Source organism: Populus nigra, chromosome 6 (genome assembly GCF_951802175.1).
Source record: "Populus nigra chromosome 6, ddPopNigr1.1, whole genome shotgun sequence".
Taxonomy (NCBI): Eukaryota; Viridiplantae; Streptophyta; class Magnoliopsida; order Malpighiales; family Salicaceae; genus Populus; species Populus nigra.
Window position 1 is genome coordinate 18,164,573 of NC_084857.1, and position 14,837 is coordinate 18,179,409.

A 14,837-nucleotide genomic window follows, 5' to 3' on the forward strand; every position below is an offset into this window, starting at 1 on the left:
CTATCCTTATTAGTAATCTAAACTTGTATACTATTAAGCATTATAAACCTTATAGATTACAATGATTGAATGATTGTGATGAGGTAAAAGTAACTAATGTGGTCTCAATATATGCAAATCATATCTTATTTTGTAGATCATGATAGTTTAACAAATATACAGTCAATAATAAGCTTAGAAATAAATATATTATTATAAAAAAGTATCACTCTTATATTTTATATATACAAACATGAAGATCAAATAAAATTGAAGAAAATTAAGAATAGTAATTAGGTGAGAGAAAAAATTAGAAGCAGTCATAACCAAAACACTTATTTCACTTCCTAAAACTATTCAGAATATGACCGAGAGTGAAGGTAAAACTTGATAAATAAACAACCCTTTTTTTTTTTTTTTATGTTAGAGAGGGTGAGGTTATGCAGACGCTACTCTCTCTCTTCTAAGGCTTAATTCTTATATCCTTTTTTGGATCTGCATTTTCTCTTAAAATCACTGGTAAGTTTTTTACTTGTCTTGGAATTTTAAGTATATCATTATCACTTCTACTTAATTAATTACTCCTCTGTTTATTAATATTGTTTAATTTCACTTCACAATATTATATGTTTTTCACTTAGTTACTGTTTTAGTTTTAGTTTAGAGTCAGGATGATGATGAGTACAGAGCTTTTGGAAATTCTGCCTCGTGAACTCAAGATTACTTGTAAGTATTTAGTTACTATTTTCTCTTTCTTCTCGCTTAAGTTTTTGTTTATTTTATTGATTTGATGACAATAAATTTTTTTCAAATATCATGTGATTAATACAAAATTATGTTGAAAACAGATAAATAAGAGTGTCCCAGCTGTTTAAATAAGAGAAATTTATTATTATCTTCTGTTTGTTGAAAGTTGAAACTCAAAATTATTCGAAAACAACAAATGGGTCATCAATATATTTGCTCACAATTTAATTTCCACTTGCAGCTTTACATTTTCTTTTTATCCCAGGCACCTTTTTTTTAATAATTATTGATGCTTACGTTTTGAATTTTGATTTTTTATGTTTTGGGATTTTTTTCAGGTGTCGAATTTTAACTTTGCGCAGTTATGCTGGCAAAGTTGTTTGGTAAATATAAAAATCTGTTGTAATTTGCACTGTGATGGACTCTCTTTTTATCTCTGTAGTTGAGGTGAAGAGAGAAAGCTCATGCTCAATTCAGCTGGGCAATAAGTCTGATCAGTATGTTGCTTTCAAGGTGAGGTTCTTTTATGGCTTCATTTCTGTTGCACTCTTCTCTTTTTAACAGCTCCATTTTATTTTATTTTACATTTTTTTAATGTAATTATACTCTTCTATGATCATGGGAGTGCTGGTTTATCTGCAATGAAATTGCAGTGCAGATGCTAATGTTTATTGAAATGAGGTCAAAGTAAAGAAGTTTGGTTTCGGAAAATGATACAAGTATGCCTAAATAATTCAAAACTTTTTTTGCTGGTGAGGACTACACATCCCCGAAAAAGTATTGCGTGCGGCCTATCACGGGTGTTATTAAACCAAAGTCAACTTGTGATTTCACAGGTTTTTCCCATCTTCCTATGCTCTGCTTATATTCAAAAGAAAATGTCTCAAACATGTGTTTGTGACAAGTTTTGAAAAAAAAGTAAAAAATGATGATGCATGTGGCCTATTGTATACCTAATGTTTCAAATGAAACAATGATCCACGTGCAATTTAATCATGGAAATAATAAAGGCTGTTATTCTGGATCATAAAAAGGCTGCTTGGTAAAGTCTAAGATGGACTAGCATGACAAGAAGAATTTTTTGATCAATCAAAATTTTAAACCAGGTCTGGACAAATAAATGGAAGTACTGAGTTTCTGCCTGTCTTATTCTATCAGAATCTGCAATGGATGGTTTTTTTCTTAACTTTCTGGTCATTTCGGTTACTATGCAAGCTCATAAGTTCTTGGTTCAAAGTACAGTTGTCCCCCCTGGGACAACTGAAGAGGACATTACATCTAACATGGTAAGATTTAGTTTCATTTCTGTTTCTACTGTAAGAAGTTGCAGCTCTGTTTTGTTTTAAATTTTCTCTTTAGTTTCTTTTTTCTAGTTTGGCAGTTTTCTAAGGAGGGTGGGAAATACATTGAAGAGAAGAAGCTAAAAGGTAACCGAACATATGATTAGTTGAGAGAAGTTGCAAGGAAATGCTTTAAAATTTAAAATTTTAACACAACAAAATGATTATTGGTTATCTTGTCTCAGTTAGCTGAAGATGTTCCAGTCTTCGAAACTGCCATGGATGCTAATGAGTTAGGAGGAGCCAAGGATGCTGATGGTTCAAGACCTGCTGATATGGGGGAATTGAAATCTTCTAAGGATACAGCTGAACCAAAGTTGACGAAGGATTTTGAGGAGTTGAAGTCAAAGCTACATGCAATGGACTTAAAGCTAAGAGAGGTCTTTTCTCGTCTAGTATCAGTTTATTGGCGCCAAAACCTTAAACTCGGGCTCAATACTACCATTTATCACAAAATAATATTTTGGAAAAGAGCAATTGAATTCCTTGAGTCATGTTTGATCTTTGAACGTGGAATAGTGAGTTTTTATTTTGAAGAGAGGTTTTTCCTTAATGCTACACGACACTTTTTATCCATTTTGTTATTATCTGTTTTTGCAGGCTGATCATACCATTTGAAGCTCAATGATGAGAGGAGGATGGCCACTAAAGAGAAGGATAAGCTCAAGCATGAAGCATTAAGTAATTTATTTCACAGGATCTTTTTTTAAAAAAAATATTAAGGCTAATAACTCTGATTAAAACCTTGAAAGTTAGTTTTCTGCCATTACTGCTTGTTGGTCTGCAAAGAGGATAGGTAATAGGATTAGACAACTGGCAAGAGATGGATGTAAAAGAAATTATTTGTTTTTCATAGTTGTAAATATATTAAAATAGTGAACAATGGCGTGTGTAATTCTAAATATATAAATATAGTGGCTATAAATCAGTATTTTTTAAGCTAAAAAAACTGTTTAGAGTTGAAAAAAAAAAAACTTCTAGAAGAGATTATTAACATTTGTGGCTGAACTAGATAGATAAACAATAAGCTGAAAGAAATAATTATTTATGGATCAGGTTCAAGTTAAAATTATTATTTATGGATCAGGTTCAAGTTAAAATTTTAATCGGTAAAAAATAATTTTTATAATTTAAAATATTGTTTTACAATAAATTCAGGTTTAGGTCTAAGATGGGTTGGGCCAGAATATGAGTGAGTTTAAGCTTAAAACTCACTTTATTTAGAATTTTTCACCATACGAGTGAGTTTAAGCTTAAAACTCATTTTATTTAAAATCTTTCACCTTTAAAAGCTTAAATGTTTTCGATTATATTAGAAAAGTTTTGTTTTTTTTTTCTAATATGAAATAGAATTTTTTAAAAGATTTTAAATTTTATCAAAACATATCAATTCAGAGTTTTTTAACATCAATTTTTTATTTATTTATAATTTATTTAAATCATGATAATATTTTATATTAAAAAATATATGTTGGAGATTAAATTTCAATAAGGTTTTAACTCAAAAAATAAGTGATTGTTATTTTAATTTGACTTCAAATATGTATTTTAATCATTTTTTTAAAACAAATTTCCAGCATAAAGTTCAAATCTTAAATGTTATATAGGGCTAGCAATAGTTTTTTTATTTGTTTCTTTATGATATTTATTACGTAGCGCTATTAAACATCATATTTCCCTTGACTTTGCATGATTGTGGTTATGTTCCCAGGCAAATGTTATCGTTCCCCTGGCACCATGTACTGTACGCGACCTGACCATTTCTTCGTTGGAGGATCTTGAGTTCCTCTGCTGTCTTTTAATTTTAAATCGCCTCCTCACAATGTTGCCACCTGACTTACAAGGCCATGCAAGAATTTGGACAGAGCCAAGCCTCTCCAGCTCAGAACTCCAGCCCCTTGTTATATAATCATTTCATTTCTGAACATGCCCAGTATCAAAGCAATTTTCATATCATTGCTTCTAAGCTACAGTACTGTCTGTGCATGCCTATTGATAACACATGATCGGGGTGATTCTTAACTTTAACATTAGACTCTGATCAAGTTATTGTTATTGCCTTGTCGGTATTTGTTAAGGAATAACAACAAGAGAAGAGCTCAAGTGGGTTTCCCCCTCGTATATGTATGTTTGGTTGCTTTGATCAGTCGATACCTTATTCATCCATAGGAGAAACCTCAGAGGCGTTCCATTTCTTCGAATGGTTGGGGGATTGCCCTTGATGATCACATATAGGTGGGTTTGACTGCCACACAGGTGTTTTATAGCGTGTGATTTATGATATAGAAAGAGTCTTGAATTTCTTCTGGGTGTATATCACACTAAAAATTCTTGCATTTCAAGTATCTCTCTGAAGAAATTTGTTTCCTCTGCATTCTGCAAAGCCCTTTTCTCTTGCTATGCAAAAGAATCAAGCTGTTCTCATTGGTTTTATGGACACTGAAAAGTTGAAATAACCAGAATATATATATATATATATATATAAAAGAAAGCTCAGAAAAATAATACATATGTTTTTTTACATGGTTTTATGGACATGATTTTTTTCATTTTTAAGATTTCTTTTAATCTCATGACAAGGATATATGAATAACTTATTAAAGATACATTAATTCAAATATATATTTCCTTTCAAATTTTGTTCCAAACACAGGAATTTATAACAAAATTTAAATCATTTCTACTCATTAATATAAATGAATTCAATTCGGTTGAAGAAATCGTTACAAACAATCTGTAAATCTCTCGTGAATTTGGTTTTAAATAGATCATCCAGACCTTGACATATTTAGGAGAAAAAAAGTACTTTTTTTAATGAACCAAGCTGCTTTTACATATCAGCTTCTAATGCTATTCTGGTTTGAGAGACCCTACTGCTGATACCACCATAAAAATTTTGATTCGGTCATCTAAGAGGACTTTTTAGAAGCTTCAATTTCTGCCAAATTCTGTGCGTAGGCCACCCTTGGATGCTTCTACCCTGTACAGAGGCAATAATGTCCATAAAATCATCATGAGCAATCCAAAAGTTATCAGGTGTAATTCCAGCCACCTTAGCAGATCTAGGTTTCTGGAATTACTTGAACCTCTTCTATTATAACTTGTCTGGGATTGGAAAATCCCATCCAGCACACAGCTGCAGAGCTTTAATGCTTCAACATTTATTGGTAATCTTGCCTTGTGCGGTCCGCTACTCATATAGAAATGCCCCAGAGAATGAGATGCCTCAAACTCCATCAAGGTGTTAAGCCTGGCTTAACGAAGACTGAAGAAATGAAAGAAACAGAGAGAAAAAGACTGAGTTTTTAGAAGAATGAATTCTGTTATTACTTTTTGTGTGCAATACGTCAACTTCTCCCCTTATATATTAGTTAAAATGCATTACGTGCTTACTAACTACTAACAGACTAACTGGTTCCTAACTACCTTCTACGTGCCTTGCACCTGCTCTTATTAACAGCTAATAACTGTCACTGCTACTTCTTATTCTTAGCTGTAACAATACTCCTCACTTCAATGCCTTCTTGTCCACAAGAATGCTGAATTAAGACGTTTTGAAAACTGCTTGGCAATCTAGAAACTGCTTCTGTAGATCAGTAAAATCTTCCCAAGTTGCATCTTCTAGATAGAGATTGGACCACTAACCAATACTGCAGTAGCTGCTCCATTACTCTTCTTCATCAACTTCCTATCCAATATAGCTATAGGCATGATTTGCATCCGCCCTTCTTTATCTGATACTGGCAACTTGGATAACACGATGATTACATCTCCAATCTTCCTCTTAAGTAAAGATACATGGAATACTAGATGTATCAAGCTTCCCTCTGGTAGCTTCAACTCATAAGCCACCATTCCAATCCTTTTGTTGATCTAATAAGGATTATAGTGCCTTGGATTGAGCTTAAGGTTCTTCCTTACTGCCACACTGTTTTGCCTATAAGGCTGCGGTTTTAGAAAAACCCAGTCACCCTCTGTAAATTCCCTCCCTGTTCGTTTTTTATCAGCAAGTTGCTTTATTCTGTGCCTTGCTGTTTCCAGCTGCTTCTTCAGTGCGTGATCCATGTTTGCCCTCCTTTGCAACACCTCTTTCATCGCAGCTACTGGAGTAGGTTTTTATGCCAACCACTCCATTTGAGGAGGAGCATAACCATAAAAAGCTTGGAAGGGACTCATGCCTAGGGTTGAATGATGACTGGAATTATACCACCACTGCGCTAATAATAACCATTGAAACCATTGTTTTGGCTGATGAATGGTCATGCATTGAAGATATGTTTCTAAACATTGGTTCACTCTCTCGATCTGCCCATCTGTCTGTGGATGACAGGCCATGCTCATCAACATCCTAACCCCCAACTTCTTGAATAACTCTTTCCAAAAGACACTGGTGAAGATTCTGTTCCTATCGGTGACAATAACTGCAGGTAATCCATGAAATTTGTAGAAATGGTCTAGGAACAACTGTGCAATGTCTTGTGCTGTGAATGGATGAGTAAGTGCAATGAAATGCCCATATTTAGTAAACCTATCAACCACTACCATAATAGCATTTCTTCCTTCTAAACTTGGTAACCCTTCTATAAAATCCATGGTAATGGCCTCCCACGTACCTCTATAAACTGGTAGGGGCTGCAATAGTCTTGGATAGGCTACATTTTCCACCTTGGCTTACCTACACACATTACATTCTTCCACTACCTGTTTTACCATGGCTTTCATTCCATACCAATAGAAGTTCGTCTTCAGCCTTCTATAAGTGTTCTGAACGCCAACATGTCCCCCAACATAGGAATCATATACAGACTTCACTAATTGAGTTCTAAGGTGTCCTTCCTGCCCAACCACTATCCTGCCCAACCACTATCTTGCCCTTGTATCGCAGGATTCCCTCTTTATAAGTATAGTCGGGTTCCCCTGTAGCTTTTGTCAATTTACCAAGGATAATGGCCTGTAACTTGCAGTCCTTCTCATAAGATGCATAAACATCTTCATACCATACAGGCAGTACATTGGTTATTGCTTCTAGGGTCCTAATATCCTTAGTAGGAATTTCACAGCCGTTCTTCCTAGATAATGCATCAGCAACAATGTTCTCCCTTCCCTTTCTATACAGTATTTTATACCTCCACCCCAAGAGTTTCATCAAGCCCTTCTTCTAAATTGCAGTATGGATTTTCTGATCCAATAGATACTTCAAGCTTTCGTGCTCCATTTGTATGATGAATTGTTCTTGTTCTAAGTAGTGTCTCCATTTCTCCATAGCCATGAGAATAACCAAGTATTCCTTCTCATAAATGGACAATCCCAAGTGCTTTGAGCTTAAGGATTTGCTAAAGTAGGCTACTAGTTTACCTTTTTGGCTTAGTACAGCTCCCAAACCATAATCACAGGCATCGATTTCCAGAACAAATGTTTTGGAGAAATCGGGTAATTTGAGAACTGGTGACTCATACAGGGCTTTCTTTAAAACCGTGAATGCTTGTTGAGCTTGTGCATTCCATTCATAATTTTTTTTCTTCAGCAGGTCAGTGAGGGGTTTACTAATGATTCCAAAATGTCATATGAATTTCCTGTAGTACCCAGCCAACCCAAGGAACCCTCTCAATTCCTTTAAAGATTATGGAGTAGGTCAATTGGCTACAACCTCAATTTTCTTCCTATCTGTTGCCACTCCTTCTATGGAAATCTCATGCCCCAAATATTCTACATGTTGTTCCCCAAATGCACATTTGGATTTCTTGGCGAATAATTGGTTAGCACTCAAAGTCTCCAAAACTTGCCTGAGGTGAGCAATGTGTAGCTCAAAGGTTGAGCTGTAAATAAGGATGTCATCAAAAAATACCAATACCATTTTTTGCAGAAAAGGCTCTAGTATGTTGTTCATCAATGCTTAGAAGGTGGTCGGCGTATTGGTGAAGCGAAAAGGCATAACTCTAAACTCATAATGCCCATGATGCGTTCTAAACACTATTTTTTTCAATATCTTCTTCATGCACTTTGACCTGATGATACCGTAATCGCAGGTCCAGCTTGGAGAAGAACCTAGAACCATGCAACTCATCAAGGAGATCGTGTAACAGCCCGACCCAACTTGCTATATATTGTTCGCTTTGGGCCTTACCGCCCTCACGGTTTTGTTTCTGGTGATGCGAGCCCACATCTGAGCCTAACACCCCAAAACGCGTATGACAAGTTGACAACCAGCACTCTTAATAAGGCTAGCCACCACTCCCTCACCCGCCGATGTGGGATATTACAATCCACTCCTCTTAAGGAGCCCGACGACCCCGTCGGCACAACCGGACAGCCAGTGAGGTCGACTCTGATGCCAAATGTAACAGCCTAACCCAACTTGTCATATATTGTCTGCTTTGGGCTTTACCGCCCTCACGGTTTTATTTCTGGTGACACGAGCCCACATCTGAGCCCGACGCTCCAAAACGTGTATGACAAGTCGGCAGCCAGCACTCTTAATAATGCCAGCTACCACTCCCTCACCCGCCGATGTGGGATATTATAATAATGTAACAGCCCAACCTAACTTGCCATATATTGTCTGCTTTGGGCCTTACCACCCTCATGATTTTGTTTCAGGTGACGCGAGCCCACATCTGAGCCTGACGCCCCAAAACGCGTATGATAAGTTGGCAACCAGCACTCTTAATAAGGCCAGCTACCACTCCCTCACCCGTCGATGTGGGATATTTCAATCCACCCCGCTTAAGGAGCCTGACGACCCCGTTGGCATAACCGGACAACTAGTGAGGTTGGCTCTGATACCAAATGTAACAGCTCGGCCCAATTTGCTATATATTGTCCACTTTGAGCCTTACCGCCCTCACAGTTTTGTTTCTGGTGACGCGAGCCCATATTTGAGCCTGACGCCCTAAAACACGTATGACAAGTTGGCAACCAACACTCTTAATAAAGTCAGCTACCACTCCCTCACCCGCCGATGTGGGATATTACAGATCGTCTATAAGAGGAATGAGAAATTTTTTATTGATGATCTGCTCATTAAGTTGTCGATAGTCGATGCAGAATCTCCATGTGTTGTCCTTATTTTTGACAAGTAGAACTGGAGATGCAAAGGGACTAACACTGTGTTGTACACTACCAGAAAATTGATAAATACAAACAGAAATACCGAGGGAATATTTTTGTTGGTAAATTACCGATGGATTTTACTGACGGAAATATTCTCTTGGTATTTACCGAGGGAATTACAGTGGGAAAAAAATAATTAAAATAAAGCAAAAAAAATAATGATGTGTCATTTTTACCAACAGAATTACCGACGAATACCAATGAAATGGTAGTGCAAATACCGATGGAAAAATCCGTCGGTAAATCTAAAGATTTTAGTAGTGGTATTACTCCATTGGAAATCATTTCCTTCACTAGCTTCTCTATCTCGCCCTTCTGGATGAATGAGCTTTTGTAAGGTATGATGTTGATAGCTTGTGAACCTGATTTCGGTAGAATTTTATGATCAAACGTCCTTGTTGGTGGTAAAGTTCATGGTTCATTAAAAAGTCCAGCAAATTCCCTCAATAAGGCCTCAATCTCCACTGCAGCTTCGATTGGCTTTTCTTCCCCTTCCATGTCCATAGCAAAAAACTGACCAACTACTCCTACAATCACATCCTTGAAGCTTCTCTGCTCTTTAATTGTTGTTATCATTTGAAAGTTTGAAATCTGAGATATTCCTTTCAGTTTAATCATTCTGCCATCTTTTTTGAATGATAATCGTAGCTTGATGAAGTCAAAGAGCACTGAAGAGTACTGCTTCAACCAATCCACTCCCAACACTATATAATGTCTACCTAATTTTAGCACCCTCAAGTTGGCCTTGAACTCATAGCTCTGCATGAACCAAGTAAAGCCAGGACTTTGCATCTCGCATAACATGATGTTTCCATTAGCCACAGTCACTGCTAATAACGTGGTTTTACTCTTAGCAGCATTCAACTCTATAATTGTGCTCTCATCAATGAAGTTATGGGTACTTCCACTATCTATTAGAATTATAAGGTCTCTTCCCCTACAGTTCCCCTTAATCCTGATAGTATTGTAGTATCATTTTCTGCTAAAACATTTAGTGATAGTCCAAATTCATCTATCGGACTCATTTCTTTGCATTCATCCTGCGATGTGCCTTCTAGTTCCTTGATTCCCCCATCCTCTTCTTCCTCTGTCCCTTTGATCATATGTAAGCCTTTAGTATTGCATCTGTTCCCAGGTGTGTACTTGTCACCACACTTGAAGCACTGTCAAAACCTCTTCCTCTATTCAAATAAGCTATTTGAGTAAAGCTTTCCCCCTTCAATCTGATTTGGGCTAAAGATAATGGATGAAGCATTACTTGTTACTCTTTCATTGTTGAATATAGTGTTATTGCGCTGCATTGATCTAGTCCTCTTGGTTAATGCATTGTTAGACTCTTCCCGCCACCTAGCTTGTTCAAATGCCATTAACACATTTAAAGTTTTCAAGATCTTCAGCATTGGTTTAATATCCTCCTTCAACCACTAATGAAGCTAGAGACATAGTAGGATTCTATTAAGGATGGATTAAGAGCACTTATCAATGATCTCAGGTCCTCAAATCGGTCTATGTAAGTCATCCACACTCCTATCTTGGATCAGTTTGTTGAATTCTTTCACACTGTCTTCTTTACTACCAAACCGTCTGCAAAAAGTTTGTGCAAATTCCTCCCAGTCAATCCAAGATTCATTCTCTCGTACTAATCCTTCAAACCACACATTTGTCTTGCCCTCCAAGTAATATGAGACCACTTCTACCCACTTCTACCAACCATCCACGAGGATTCTCTCCCCTGAACATTGGCATCTCTACCCTTGGCAATGGTATGTTGTATCCCATCTTATGAGGTTCTTGCCCCATCATTTAATCACCTCTGAACTGATTCTTGTGTCCTAGTGCGATTCTTTCAGCTGAGACAAGCATTCCTGTTTCTTTATCAGCTCCTGGAGTAGCCAAAATGCCTCTGGAACTAGTTCCAATTTCCTTCTCTCGCAGGTTGAGAAGCAATGAATTGTTGGAACTATGTGGATATTGATTCCATATGTAGGACCAGCTGATCAATCTTGGTGGCTTGCTCCAACCAACGTTCCTTACTTTCAGCCATAGATTCCTACCATTTTGTCCAATTCATCCTACTCCACTCCATGCTGACAACACTAGTGCCATCCAAATTGCAGCCAACCTCGTCTATCACGAACGCACCAAGCACACTGAAGTTGACTGTCACTCAATCAGGAAAGCATATGATCATCAGATTATCACCCTTCCACATATCTCCACTACTCTACAGATCACAGATATCTTCATCAAATCCATGCCCCGTCAGCGCCATCATTTCCTCACTGGCAAATTGATGCTTGTCGATTTACTAGCATTAATTTGAGAGGGGATGTCAAAGGGAATACCTACACATTTAATGCAGCAGATTCTTTGCCTTGACAGTTATGGTATACAGATTTATTCTTTCCCTGATTAGGATATACTAATTGTAGGCTATAATTAGATCAATGTGTATATGGTAGGTTAGCTGCTTCTAAGGGCTGAAGATCAGTATGTACTTTCCTTGTGTATTCTTTTCTTTTTTAGCTTGTAAATTATGTCTATATAATGGGAAATTCTTAATGAAAAAACACATATTTTATTTAAAAGACTCTAAACTGTCATAAAGCAATTGCATAATAAACCAAGAAGTTTTAATAATGAATCGCTATTTTTATCCAGATTATTTGTTGAAAATTAAAGTAGTAAAGACCGATTAGTTCCTTTCTTTTAGAGCAGCTCAGAATTATTTGCATCTGCAGGTACTGGTGGTTGAGATTATGTTTGAACCCTCTTTTTTTTCTTTTTCTTTTTTTCTTTTTTTTTTTTGCAGAGATGAGTGTTTGAAATGGAGTTTTAGTTTATTTTTTTGTTAAAATTTGAAGAAAAATATTTTGCGTTAAATTAATATTTTTTTAGTATTTTTGGATTATTTTGATGTTAAAAATAAATTTTAAAAAATAAAAAATATTATTTTAATATATTTTTTAATTAAAAATACTTTAAAATAGAATTGGTACCACACTATTATATACACTGTAATATATTTTTGCACTGTACCAATAATAAATAAGATGGATGAGGGACAAACAGGATCAATTAGCAAATTGGAAGAAGAAATGGAAAGCTTTTGACAACAAAATCCTCTGTTAGAACCAGAGTTAGAGCAACTTGAGCACAAGCTGAGTTAGGCAATTAGTCTAGAGTACCAGTTGTTAATTCAATTTGTTTAGTCTGAGAACTTGGTTCAAGGAATTAACTTGAACCTTAAACATAAAGCAAGCTCATTTCTATTCCATTTTAGGATTTACTAATTAGGTGGTTTGCATTACACCCACCGCGGTTTGTCTTTTATTTTAATAAAATATTATTATTAAAATCTAAGATCCAAAAGCATTGAGTATAGCAATAACATGAGACTTAAGAGTGTTAAGTGTGACTACGACATCAAACCCAACAATAATATTTACAATATTAATAATAATATTAACTTGTTTGTCAAAATTTTTATTTTTTTAATCTTTCAAAAAAATTATGGTTTTTCTGCAATAGTAATAATAGTTTTTAAAAATTTATTAATGATGATAATAATAATAATAATAATAAATTAATTTTATACTTCAAATCAAATCTATGGTTGTTTTTCAATATTGATAATAATTTTTTTCAATTTTTTTTCAAATTTATTAATTATTTTATTAATAATATTAATTATAATGAAAATAATAATATTTATAACACAAACAATAATATTTTTTACATTAATACTTTTAATTATAATAAAAATAATAATATTTATAATACAAATAATTATATTTATAAACCTAAGACCCAAGAACCATAGGTTCTAATGCAGGACCAATAATCTTGGATCAGGTGGGGCTGCAAGACTCAAGAGATTTGGGTTTACACTCTAGCCACACCCAAGCTCTTTGGATGAGGCGCCTTTTTCCTGCTTCAAGTTTCTTGGGTCTGGAAGGGGATGCTTGACCCAAATTATTAATAATAATAATAATAATAATTGATTTTACCCTTCAAATCAATTCTATGTTTTTTTATAGCAATAATATTTTTTACAAATTTAATCACATTAATGAATATAATAATATTAATAATATTAATAATAATATTAAACTCATCTGACCTAAATTCTTATAATATTTATAACATAAATAATACTATTTTTAATATTATGATTATTAATTATAATAAAAAAATATTATATATATCACAAATAATAATATTTTTCATATTAATAGTTTTAATTATTATAAAAATAATAATATTTATAACACAAATAATACTATTTTTAATATTAAAAATTTTAATTATAAAAAAAATTATATTTATAATACAAATAATTATATTTTTTTATATTAATACTTTTAATTATAATAAAAATAATTATATTTATAACACAAAAAATCTAAGACCCAAGAACATTGAGTCATAACGCTGAACCCAAGAGAAATATAATAATAATAATAGTATTTATAATACAAATAATAGTATTTTTAATATCAATAACATTAATTATAATAAAAATAACAATATTTATAATGCAAATAAGAATATTTTTAATTTATTCATTATTATATTAATAATATTAATTATAAAAAAATAATAATCTTTATAACACAAATAAAAATATTTTTACATTAATACTTTTACTTATAATAAAAGCCTTGGGTCCTAACACCAGACCCAAGTGAGTTGGGTCCTGACACAAGACCCATTAGCCTTGGCTCATGACGCAACACCTAAGAGAATTGGTCCGGACTTAGTACTTTTGGGTCCTCATACTTATTGGGTCCTATTATGTAGCCAGACCCAAAGTTATTTTGAGTACTTCCCCCAACAGGACCCAACACATAATTTATTTATATATTTAATAATTTATATAATTCAGAACTACTGAATAAAAAATATAATGACAATAAAACATTGATAAAACTTTAAATCTCATACACTAATATTATAAAATTAAAATATCTTCTATTACCCAAAATAATATTATATTATAATATTTATAAATTATTTTTTAATGGATTTTATTGTTAACTAATTCTCTTATATAATACAAATATATAAAGTATATGATGTGAATCAAAATTTTATTAAGAGTTCCATCAACTTTAATATTATAACATTTAGAGAAAAAAATTAAAAATTTTCAATTTTTTTCAAAGAATTTTTGAAACGAAAAAACAAGCATGTCATAAAAAGAAAACTCAATACAACCTCAAATAAAAAACAATTATGATCACCTAACTTTTAACCAATATAAAAAAACTCCCATCAATTTATTTTCTCTTTACTGTATAAAACAAAATACATGAGAGAAAAGAAAAAAAATTGAAAAAAAATTATTGATGGGTCCTGCTAGGAACAGGACCCATGTTGATGGGTACTGCTCGCAGTAAGAACTATTTATTTTAATATTTATAATATTTAACTTATCTATTCAAGTTCTTATATTTTTTTAATCTTTTAAAAACAAATTATGTTTTTCTTCGATGGTAGTAATAATGTTTTTTAAAATATGATAATGACAATAACAATAATAACAATAGTAATAATAATTCTTCATTTTACCTTTCAAATCAAATATATTATTATTTTTCAATATTAATAATATTTTCTATACATTTATTAATTATTATATGAATAATATTAATTATA

The 14,837-nt window shown here is 33.5% G+C and overlaps 1 long non-coding RNA gene across 13 annotated transcripts; it reads left to right on the top strand.

Moving 5' to 3' along the window:
- The first annotated feature begins 299 nt into the window (after positions 1-299).
- LOC133696478 (uncharacterized) lies at positions 300-4,368 on the top strand. 13 transcript variants are annotated; one of them, XR_009842688.1, is made up of 6 exons: positions 300-498; positions 633-705; positions 1,065-2,153; positions 2,252-2,584; positions 2,667-2,747; positions 3,778-4,368. It is a non-coding gene; the product is annotated as an uncharacterized LOC133696478 (long non-coding RNA). The 13 variants fall into 13 exon arrangements; XR_009842686.1 differs by lacking the exon at positions 3,778-4,368 and having other exon boundaries at positions 310-498; positions 1,065-2,012; positions 2,100-2,153; positions 2,252-2,446; positions 2,667-2,949; XR_009842683.1 differs by having other exon boundaries at positions 311-498; positions 2,252-2,446.
- The last annotated feature ends 10,469 nt before the right edge of the window (positions 4,369-14,837 follow it).